Source organism: Eptatretus burgeri, chromosome 1 (assembly GCF_056783735.1).
Source record: "Eptatretus burgeri isolate ZD-2024b chromosome 1, Ebu_testis_v1, whole genome shotgun sequence".
Lineage (NCBI taxonomy): Eukaryota > Metazoa > Chordata > Myxini > Myxiniformes > Myxinidae > Eptatretus > Eptatretus burgeri.
Window position 1 is genome coordinate 37,399,981 of NC_140961.1, and position 12,500 is coordinate 37,412,480.

At 41.5% G+C, this 12,500-nt stretch overlaps 1 protein-coding gene across 1 annotated transcript in view; it reads right to left on the reverse strand.

Moving 5' to 3' along the window:
• Positions 1 to 494: 494 nt before the first annotated feature.
• The window catches only part of LOC147034264 (uncharacterized), a 198,603-nt gene continuing 186,597 nt past the window's right edge, over positions 495 to 12,500 (reverse strand). The window contains exons 4-5 of the transcript XR_015057746.1: positions 9,205 to 9,451; positions 495 to 2,266 (exon numbers count right to left, since the gene is read on the reverse strand). The gene's annotated coding sequence lies outside the window, so the exon portion shown is untranslated. The remainder of the gene's footprint in view (positions 2,267 to 9,204; positions 9,452 to 12,500) is intronic.

A 12,500-nucleotide genomic window follows, 5' to 3' on the forward strand; every position in this document is an offset into this window, starting at 1 on the left:
GCTTCAATCAAGCTTTTTCTACCAGAACTTCAGGAAAGTAATGCAGGATCGGGATCTTTGAGGAAATGTGATTGTAAATGTCACCAGAAGTGGAACATGACGTGAGGGAACTGTGTGTGTGTGTGTGTGTGTGTGTGTGTGTGTGTGTGTGTGTGTGTGTGTGTGTGTGTGTGTGTGTGTGTGTGTGTGTGTGTGTGTGTGTGTGTGTGTGTGTGTGTGTGTGTGTGTATATATATATATATATATATATATATATATATATATATATATATATATATATATATATATATATATATATATATGTTTAACCCTGATGCTCTTCCAGCCAAAGAAAGCTGCATAAAACAGACAATAAAAGCTCCACAAGGTGAGCTCTTTTCTGTTTCAGACATATACAAGTAAACAAATAAATTAGATTTGTCATTTTTCTTGTTTGCTTTTTGCAGCTTTCTTTGGCTGGAAGGGCAAGAGGGTTAATTTATTGAAATCCTAGTCACCTGAGGTAATTGATTATGTGAGAGCTGATTGGTTGTTCTCCACAATTACGGGTGAGAGACATGATTTGTTCTTGGTATTTATATGTGTATATTTGTATAAGAAAAGTGTTCATTATGTTCGAGCAAGATAGAACAGTTCAAGACATACCATAAACATGTTATGAGACCTCTGTATAAATGAAAAATACTAATTATACGTAAAAATTCTACAATTAGAATTGTTTTTACAAGTTTGCGGAATTGTAAATTGAAAGAAAATGTTTTAATAAAATCCACTTAAAATTAATTACTTACATCAAAACTTTTTTTCTTTTTGTATGAGGACATACAATTGGAGAGACATTACAACGTTGTATCATTTGTACGACAATCCTAAAATATGTATTTGGACAAACTCTGATGCCTGAACAATCACACCCTCGATGTACTAACATGTTGACAATTTTCTCACCATACAAAAAAGGGCAAAAAATTGTTCTTTAATCATAATCATGATAATCATTATAGCATCGCTTGCTCATGTTGTCATTCGAAACGAATATTTCACTGGCCATCCTTTCTGCCTTTACTTAGACGTCAATATTTTTTTACCCATGATGTTTCCGAACCATAGGCCACTGTGTGCAGGTAAGGTTACCTTTTAGCTCGACTTGTGTCTTTTGCTATCTGACAGGATGGTACAGAGGTAATGCAATTACCTTTTGGTTGTCTAATCTGGGTTTGATTCCTGACCTCTTTAAAAACTGTCAGACTGGTGCATGGGGTTTTGCATCACAGATTTCACTGATCTTTCGGATGGACATCAAGCTGGATTTCCTGTCTGCGAGCATTAGTTCGTGGACATAAAAACAATAATGTTTTTCAATTTTCTCCAAAAGTTTCCTTGAAGCAGTTTCACAGACTCACTTTGTGGTTCCAGGTGTTTTCAGGAGGGGCAGTTGCCTATAACATCGTGTATGGCATGGGGATGAAAGGGGTGTGGTTGAGGAGGTCACGACAACAATATGTAGCCATTCGGGTTCATGTAAGAGAGGTTGGTCATTGGAGCTTTTTAACCAAAAATAAATTGTTCAGTTGCACTGCTTCAATATTCATAAAATTGGATACTTTACTCAAGTTGTGAACAATCCACTTATGGCAAAATATTGCAATGACTTATATGTATGTAACAGCTTTGACTACATCTCTGTAAAACACGTGCGACAACTATGATTATGATGATTTCGGACCTTCCTGCGGAGCGAAGGAGGAGCGAGCGCGCGCTCATGACGCAGTGCTCCTTGGCTTACGAGCGGATATTCAGGAGCGAAAGTTTCTTGCGGATCGTTGGTCTGGCTGGGATGGCAAGGGGACTAAGCAAGGGAATGAGCGAAGAGTGAGCCTCGAGTTGGGGGTGGGGAGGGAGTCGGGGTGAGCCTGGAGTCAGGGGAAATTAATGGACGTTTAAAGGAGCAAAAGAGCGCGCTCTTAGCAAAACCCTTAACTCGTCCCACTACAGACAAGACTCCGTTCGCTTTGCATCAGTAACTTCAACTCAGCTGTTTTCAGGAGGGGGGGGGAGTTTTGGGGGTTCTTTAAATCCTCGCCTGGGTTTTTCTGGACGTGGGCTGGCGGTGCGGGACACAGATAGACGGGAGAGCAAACGTAGTACATCCACAGACAAAGACAGAGACAAGTTCGAACTTCGCACTTTCTCGAGCCCTCCGTGTAGGCAGCTCCCACAATGGCTTCCAACAGCATCTTCGAGTCGATCTCCCCTCCCTTCCAGCCTGTGAACCAACAAAGAGGTGAGGGTCGGTCCGTGAGATGGTTTCACCACAACCTCTGGTGGCCTTTTCCCAGCCGCAGAGCAGCACCCTCCATTAACCACTTCAAACCCTCGTCCCATTCCCACCCGGACGCGACCCCTACATCCCTCCACCCCCACTTCTCATCACGCACACCGCGACCCCGCAAGCACTTTGCTGTCACATCGGCGGTTACCAGCCCCTCCGCCCCCCCACCCACCCATCAATAATAATCCTAAAACGCCGCGACGAGCCTGTGTGCACCTCGTTACGTAGAATCAAAAAAGTTTGCGTCGTGACCGGGGAAAGGTTTTAAAGGCTTTGCGCTCTTGCCTCCTTAAACTTCTTCACTCCCCGAGGTTTAATAAATCCCACAATTACATTTATTCAACTTTCCTCCTCTTGATTTCCTCTTCACATGCGCATTCGTCCTACTGTGTCACCTCATTTACTTTATGTATCTCTTCGAGCCCCTGGAAGTCAGGGCATAAGAACGGTCCTCCGGACTATGCGAGCGAATGCGGAGACCATTCGATCTATATTAGTTTGCCGAAATCGTCAGTGTTCGTTTTTGAAGGTCAATCAGGGGTCATTGTAGCCGAGATTATGTAAAGTTTTGAGAGTGTTTATTTTTTTTTTTTTTTTATGAAGCCGAAACTTCTGTCTGAGACAGCTTGTTGGTTTTAAGCTTTTGCCTCATCCCGCATGACCGCTGTACACTGCCTTTATGAAAGAATCATTGGGACGCTGACACTTGTAGATGTTTCTTCATCGCTACATGTGTTCACACCAAGTGCTAAATATGACGTAACATCGTGTGTTTGTTCCACTAGTTCTCACTGTAACCTCTCCCCTTGTCTGTTTAACCGATAGTGCGCGATTTACTGCTTTGGTTTATTCATTCATTCATTCACAGACCATGTGGATAACTGGTCACTTGTGCTGTCTGCGTTCTTCACTTGGTCAAATCCAGAGCGTTATCTGAGCTCTACCGAGCTGAAACCTTCCTCTTGTTTGAATTCATATAATTATTTATTCTCTTGGTTGATAGTCTTGTTTTGAAGCTTGATTATTTTTTCTCAACATTATTTTTTCTCGAGATTGACTATTTCTTCTCTGGGCTGATTATCTTCTTTGTCGGTTGATAAAAGATAATGGTTTCAAGCATAACAGCTTCACTGAATTTTCATTTAAACACGACACGTTCCAAGTGATGGTTCAAGAATATTTTCTGCAAGACCAACCATGTCACTATAATTCCATTGTGATAACCACATTCAAAGTTACTGCCATAACCGCAACTACATTACAACGATCTTATACTGCATCACCATTAAATTAACACTTCCATACTGTCACAATCACAATCACAGTGCCACAATATCACAGGGATAACTCACAACCCGATGATTCTACAATCTTATACTGCCATATTAACCACAAAGTACACCGACATTGACGATCTATATTGCTATTCACTCGACTAGAGGAAATAAGGTTGAGACATGACCTGGAAGTGCAGTGTCCCATCCTCGCTACTCCAACCAATTCTGGATGTACCAGCACTGAACGTGTCAGGAATTGCTGCAGCGGGTTTTTTACATTCCACAGATTTGAATCCTATAGCAAGGGCATTTTGAGTGGGTCAAGGAATCCACCTTATACATAAAGGGGAGATAGAAAGAGCCTTTTTTGGTAGATTGCGTTGATTTCTGGGAGAAACATGAGCTTCAGGGTCCCGAGTGCCAAGACCTGGGTTGGGAGAACTCAAATGTGTCCCATTGGATCTCGAGACCATGGATGAAGCCAATGGAAAGATGTGCAAGTACGAAACCAGGTGCGACGTGTGTTATGATGAATATGTCCATTGGATTACTTGGTTGTTTGTGATCTTGGCAAGATAACATTGTAGCTTGCTTTGTGGCCTCCATGCTGCAGCTCCACCATGACTCGTGTCCTTGAGAAGGAAAAGGCGGTTGAAAGTAAACTCGGGTGTTCTATTCCTCGTACACCCTTCCTACCACAATTGTGTGGAGCAACAGGGTGAGGTCGTTCAGTGGTCGGAACATTTGACGATAATACCCGATTGTGTTACCGAAGGGTGGGTTTGAGCATTCACTCAATCCCAAAAGCCTTTGTACAGACTCGTGTAGACCAAAAAGGGCGTTAGGTGTTTGCTGAATGCTAACCATCGGCCACTGTGTGTGTTTTTTTTTAATATGCAAGACTTATCAAAGTATATAACAAGACTTACTCATATACTTTTGCTTTTTTTGTCGAACAGGATGGTATATTAAGAGGTAGTGCTGTCTGTCTGGGTTCGATTCCAAAACTGACTACAAACTGTCCAATTGATGATTTATAAGCGGTGCATTACATCACAAAGTGTGCCGTCTCTCGCAAGGACATTAAGCCGGGAGTCCCATCTACTATGATTATATACTTGGTGGCCGTAAAACATCCCACGGTGTTTTCCATCGATCCCACTGTGCAGGCGAGCTATCATCGACGTCATGAACAAATCACAAATTCCTGCACAAACCACATTCAGTCCAACGTCATTCCTGGCCAGCCAGATCGTGAAAGACTCGAACCAACAACATTCCCTGGCCAACCCCATACACAAGAATGTTGGACTAATTGGGGCCGTTAAAAGAAGTCCAATATAGTATTTTCTCTTTTGAATCACTCAAATTATTTATTGCAGGTGCTGGTTAATAATACTTCGGTGACTGATTTGGTTGGAATCCAAGTCTGACGTCAGAGCAAAAGGTACAACTTAATGAAAATGTAGATTAATACTTTTGTGAAAGATATTGTTGGACCGCCACCCTTTCATAATTACATTATTACTAAACAGAGTTGGCTGAACTGTCGAAGGGTGGCATGCTCCATAATGCAGTCCCTACCTCTTCCAGCAGGCACTGCAAAACCAAAATGATTTCTTTGATTCATTATCTTCCCCCGGATTTGGCTTGACAGAGACATCTGCGCAAATAATGGAAGTGTTTGGACTGCTTTTTGTTGGCGAATTAATATTGGACTGGGATTAAATTCGGCCTGCGAGTTGAAATTAACTTACCGAGGCACGGCTATGCTACTGATGCAGTGCCCCAGTGACTCGTGGCACTAATTTGCAATTTGCTTCAGGGTGCCGGTGTTGACTCGCCTACTCTTAGAAGACATTGTGGGATCTTTAAAGTCGACCAGTACTCACAGTGGATGGGCCCTCCGGCTTAACATCCATCCATTGATAGATCGCGCTGCATGTTAAACACCAAAGTGGCAGTTTACAGCAGAGTCGAGTTTCGAACTCAGTCTGGACAACTCAGAGGAGAGTGTGCTGTCCATAAAACCCATCATTATAGCCCCATCAGGTTTGCTTGATATAACAAACATAAAGGAAAGACTATACAATAACTGACGTCACTTTAAACGCATGTAGCATTAAAGTTACAAAATTTACCTCTCACAACATGATAGGCACCCACTCTATATTAAATCATGAAAGTGTTACAATTACATTACGGATCCACGGAATGCATGAGAAACTAGAGAGTTCATCGAACACCTTACCCCGCGGACTCTCGAGAAAAAGGACATGGAAAGGGTCATTTAAACTCTTGCGTTGTGTCTTGCACTAAACAAACAGTGCTAGGCCTAGGTGCTGCCATATTTGGCTGAATGCTGACTCTCACAGTTATTCTGCCCTCAGGGCATGAGATGGTGTAAATATTTTTCCAAGTACAGTACGTATTGCTAAATGGAAGGTTTTTTTTTAAGTGCCAAGAAGATGATTTGTGTTTTACAGTGTTCAAGTTTATAATTCAACTGAAATAAAATAAAGGTTTTAAAGACTTAAAAAAACAAAAACTTTTTTTGGAAGTTTACTGCCGTTGATGCATCATCTTTTACACAACCTTATTTAACACGCAACATTAGTTCTTGCGTCTGTTGTTTGCAGCCTTTATAACGTAATTAAAAACAGTAAGTTTTCTGTTTGGAATGATTTTTCATTTTGTTTGACTTCCACACAGGCAGACAGACTAAAACAAATTATCTTACGCCTCTGTGCACATGCACGGCCGGGATGAGATTCCGTACAATTTGCTAAATTCAGAGTCAAAGTCCTACTAAACTGCAGGTTCATGTTGCGATTAGGGTCCGACAGTGTTCAAAATATAACATTCAATTGAAATCAAGTAGTTGCTCGATCATAGACTGACGTCTGTAGATAGACACACAGATAGACAAAGTGAACCAATTGCTTAACCCACTTCGTTCGCATGGGGTAATTAACAAGGAGGTGCTCTGATGAACTCAAACACTCACCTACCTCATCACCATTTCCACTGTTATATAACTAGATTAAATCAAGGGCCTCGAAGCATCTGTGAAATGGACTCAGGTATACAATTAAATGAATATGCTTTTTCAAAAAAAAAAAAAAATTTTTAATCAAATATAAATCTTTACAAAGTCAAAAGTCTGGCAATTATCTGTAAATTAAGGCACTATAACTCAAAATTTGCATTGGACATAACTTCCAGGAAAGGAGACAACTTTACACCCAATCAAATGCAATCTCTGTGGAAAGGATGACAAGCTTGGTCTCTTGGAGCATGGTAGTCGTTCTTCTCCAAGATGTATATACTATGGCAGTGCTTCTGCAAGAAAGTGCTTCTGCCTGGAGAGTAAGGTTGCCATGTAGAAATGGAGGGAAAAAAGGTCCGTCAGGAAGATCAAGGATAGGTAGCGGCTGTAAAAGGGGATGCGGAGCGGTGGTGGGGCATTTGAAAAAAAAACTTAGAGACGAAGAATGTGGATGGCACGAAGTGGATGTCCTGTTTGCTCTACGTAATACTCATAGCGAATCCACCACAGACCCCATCACCACTGCCGTTCGTGGTGGAAACAACGATGACGAGATCAGGAAACATATTTCAGGAAAATATGTAAAGCAATCACAGTTGTGTTCCATGTACACTGTAGATCATCAGACTATGAACTGACAGATTTATCAATCTTCTTCATGTCTGGTCAGATGGACTGTGATATGTTGTAGTGAAAGGGCCATGTGACAAATTGTTTTCTTCGGTTGAAAGAAATTTGAACCAATCAGGAAGTTTCCATCCGCTTAAGGACTCACTTTTCTTAAAGTCAGTTTCTCGGATATTTAAGTAACTAACTGATGGCCCATGTGGACTGAGAGTTGAAAAATATCAAGTTGAACAAGTTACGACAGAGGTTTTAATCACACATCATGGTGTATTTCCAATAGCAGGTGTAAAATTAGATGTAACGGAGAGCAATGAAAACAAATCTGTTCAGATTTCTGATGTTGATCACAAGCCAGGTCAACCTGATTTTGGTGAAAGTTTGAAAAAAAAAGAAGTTAAACATTCATGATGTGCAGGTATCGGATTAGATGTTGATACAGCCAGAAATGAGCTTGAATGCTTCTGAGAGCATCCAGGATCCCAATGCTTCGAGGGACCTATGCGGCCCCTGGACCCCAGCCTATTGGTGAATGCCTCACTACGCTCGAGATCGTCAATTTTTTTTCCAATAAGGAATCCACTTAAAATTCCTGGATCTAACCCTGTGTAATAATTTAATAATTGTAATTTCAAAACAACTTCCTTGCACACGAGCTTGTCAGTCCCATCGTATGCATAACTCGCTCTCTCCCACCACCCTCCCCCCGCCCCTCATGTAATTTTGTTTTTCATTGCCCCTGGATACGTACTAATTCCTTTACCCTGTTCTATATCAATAAAGGACACGTTCATCATTATTAGTGATGTATATATATATATATATATATATATATATATATATATATATATATATATATATATATATATATATATATATATATATATCTGGGAAAACAATGGCAAACCGCTCAGGTTTACCTTTGCCAAGAAACTGCTGCAGCTGCACTGATGCTCTGCACAGATGGTGGTACATCAAAAAATAAACAAATAAATATGTTTTTTTTTAATCTATGTATATATATATATATATATATATATATATATATATATATATATATATATATATATATACTTACAGTATATATATATATATATATATATATATATATATATATATATATATATATATATATATATATATATATATATATATATATATATATATATATATATATATATATATATATATATATATATATATGAACAGACCAAAACATTTTAAAACAGGGAGAAGATGATTGGGACCGGCTTCAGAACAATGACCAAGCTGTGTACACGTGTTGCATAGGAATAACATAGTGCATATTATAAGTGTTACAAGGGTTATTTTTGTTCAAGGAAACGTAGCTATCTCTGTCAGCATGACGTAGCAGGGAGTAAAAGATAACTTCAAGGTATACACACTCTCCTTTGAGCTGTCTAACGAATTGGTAAAAGCTGTCTAACAAGTAAAAGCTTGGTTCGAATCCCAAACCAGCTATAAACCGTCATCCTGGTGTTTCACATGCACGACATTACATCAATGTGTGCACTGCCATCCCTCAGAAGGACGTTAAGCCAGAGGACCCATCTGCCAGCGCTGGTCATCCCTCGGTATCTTTGATGAAGAGTCGGCGAGTTATCGCTGGCTCCCTGAACAAATTAGAAATCACAACCAACTTCAGTTCAACGTCAGGCCTGGCCAGCTGGTTCGTGAAAGACGTGGATTGACTCCGCAAGGAGGTGGTTATTGCAACCGCTAAAAAAAAGTAGTAAGTAGCAGTAGTACATAGTAATTAATTTTTTTACTTCGCGTCTTTGCAAACAAATGGAGTTCTGTATTCCTTAAGAATTTGTCATAAATTAAACTGGAAATTCCTCATTCTCGCTTCATGACTAATAGTCTATCCAACAGGTATTGCCGAGAGATCGGGAACTTACCTTTTATGTGTCTCGTCTGGTTTGATTCCGGCCCGACTATAAGCTGTTGGAATGGTGCTTTGCAGGCAGGTTGTTGCATCAACGAGTACGCAGTTCCTCGGATAGACGTTAAGCCAGGTGTGTTGTCATGCTCGCATTAGATGGTGGATGATCCCGGTGTCGTTCGACGAAAGGTTGGCGGGTTATCGCCGGGACGCACAATAAATGCCAAATACCTGCCCCAACTTCGCACTCTTCCTGGAAAGACCTGGGGAGTGCCATCAAAAGGATTTATCCGTGAATCCTCATATTAAATGACACATCGTATTATCACGTTTGGAACGGCGAAGGAAACTTCCGTTCGGACTTGTTTTTGATGATTAATACCCGGCGCTTACTCTGAAAGCTTGCTTAGATTGTTAATCCAATTTTGAGCACATTGAATCGAACAATGTAATAAGAGGTAGACTGGAAATTGAACGTATTATATTCGTGTTAACATTACAATTACCAAAGTTTTCAACTTTATATTTCATGAATTTATAAAACTATTGGCTGAATCTCATAAACCTGTTAGAAATCGCTGAAACAAACTTTTAAGCTTATGACTGCATCATTATAATGTTTTATACTGCTAGAGTGAGGAAGGAAAAAAAAAACATTGCGCAGGTGATGTCACAGAACAATTTGGTCTCATTGAGCACACCTTTCGGCCGCCATCTTGGATTCATCAAAACCGTTTGGAAGGAAAACCACGGCAACATACTGCACATGCAAATTGCACAATGAATGTAAATATCGGATTTACTTCCTCCATGAGCCTCGACTTTGCACTGCACAAGACAAAATTCAGAATGCCATTGAAGTGATGGAGAAGACAAATCTATAATAATAAATGTCAGTGTGTATGTGTGTCTCCTCCATAACTCCAAAACCATGAAACCTCACAGCCTGAAATTTTGTATGCACACAAAGGGAACTCCAAACGATGGCACGAATGAAAATTGGGTGCTTAGGTCAAATAAAACGGCCATTTTGAAGATAATTAAGGACCTTATTTAATTATTTCCTTTATAAGGGGCATGCTCGGCCACCTCGGTTTCCTCACTGGGGTCTTAATTCGCCATTTTTTGGGGGGCCTGTTCAACCATGCCTTGATTTGGAACAGGCCGCAACAATTTCTTAACGATAAAGTTTTTTTTCTCCCTTTCCTCACTTATATTATCGAATGCCTGTTCATCATAACTACGAATCACTGGATACATTGCAAAGCTTATAAACACCCGGAGACGCCAGCATTCGTGGCTTTATTTCATTCCGGCACACGCTATAGCCTTGAGAATTTCTCAAACTAAGCCAAATTAAAATTTACGCTCCAGAACTGAACTTAGCAGCAGTTCTGACTGCTAAAAAAAGTGTTGTCTAATTTGGACATATTTGACGATCTTCTTTCATTATACAACCCGTCACATCAGCATAGATAAATACAAATTTAAAAAAAGAAAACGTTTCGTTAACATCATGGCAGGATAACGGAGAGGTACGCACGCTCGCTCTTCGCTGTCTAGCCTGGGTTTTAATGCCGACCCAACTATAAACTGTCATCCCAGTGTTTCACAAGCAGGGTGATTCATTAATGTGTGTGCCGTTAAACCGGACATCACATCGAATGTAATCCCCCCACCTACTCCCCTCCTCACGCTCCCCTCCCCTTTCTCCCCCTTCTCACTCTCCCCTCCCATTTCTCTCCCCCCTCCCATATCTCTCCCCTCTCCCTCTCTAACCCCTTTCCCTATTTCACCCCTCTCCCTCTCTGTCTCTCTCCCACCCCTATCCCCATCTTCCCCTCCCCTCTCCCCCACCTTCCCTCTCTCTCCCACCTCCCTCTCTCTCCCACCTCCCCTCTCTCTCCCACCTCCCCTCTCTCTCCCACCTCCCCTCTCTCTCCCACCTCCCCTCTCTTCCCACCTCCACTCTCTCCCTTTCTTCCACCTCTCTCCCTCCCCTAACCCCCTCTTTCCCCTCCCCTCTCCCTCCTCCTCCCACCCCTCTCCCTCTCTCTCCCACCCCTCTTCCTCTCTCTCCCTCCCCTCTCCCTCTCTCCCACCCTTCTCCCTCTCTCCCACCCCTCCCCCCACCCTGATCTCTCTCCCTCTCTCTCTCTCACCCCGATCCCTCTTTACCTCCTCTCCGTCCTCTCTCGTGCTCCACCTCCTTTCCGTCCTCCCTCCCTTCCAACCTCTATCCTTCCCCTCCTCCTCTCCCTCCTCCCCCGCCATCCCCTTAATAACTCTATCAGCGAGGCTGCGAGTTTATTTGCTCATAAAGAATATATGATAATTTCGAAGAACTCGGAAAGGTGAAAGAGGTAAAACCATATACACTGTAAAGTGTATGGAGCATCACGGTTCAAACATTACCTGCGGTAATAAAAAGGGCACATGAGGTTATGTGGTGAAGCATCACCATCAGTCCACATGGTCTACTCTTCCAAAAGAGCCTGCTCTGGGCGTTTTATAGCAATAATTGTGTTCATGCAAATGTTCGTATTTAGATGAACATTTATAAACATGAGGCGATCTAACAGTTGTACAAACGATGATTGGCCGTGGGAATTCCTTCCCTTCGTCAGAGCGAAAGAACGTTAACTTTTGGTCTGCTCTTTTGCTCTGACGCCCAAACCGTCAGTTTCTCCTTGCTTCTCACGGTGGTTAGCATACCTCAATCAACGTTCTTTTGATTTCATCCATTGGTCCACCTCTCCGCCTATGCAGAGCGAGACTAGCTTTCACAATGAACACGAGTTTTCCAAACGAGAGACGCACAATAGTCCAAGAAATGCCAACTTAAAATTATATATATATATATATATATATATATATATATATATATATATATATATATATATATATATATATACATATATACACATACATACATACATATAGAAAGACCCAGCCACACCTCTCACCTGTGAATGGAGGGAATAGCCAATCAGCTCTCCCCCAATCAACTAAACCAAGGTGGCTAGGATTATATAAATAATTGACACCTCCCACCCTCCTCCAGCCAAAGAAGCTGCGTAAAGCAACCCAAGAAGACCTGCACAAGGTAAGCGCGATGGTGTTTCCAACCCTATCCAGAGTTCCTTCACAACTATAAGGATGTTCACACATTGGAATTAAAATGCTACACACCCCCTCAGCTACTGGACCGGTTTCATCACTCATTGGTGAATCATCAGTGACAGTATATATTGTTACGGATCTGGAAACCATATGCATTCAAACATACAGATGTCCCAAAAGTCAGTTATT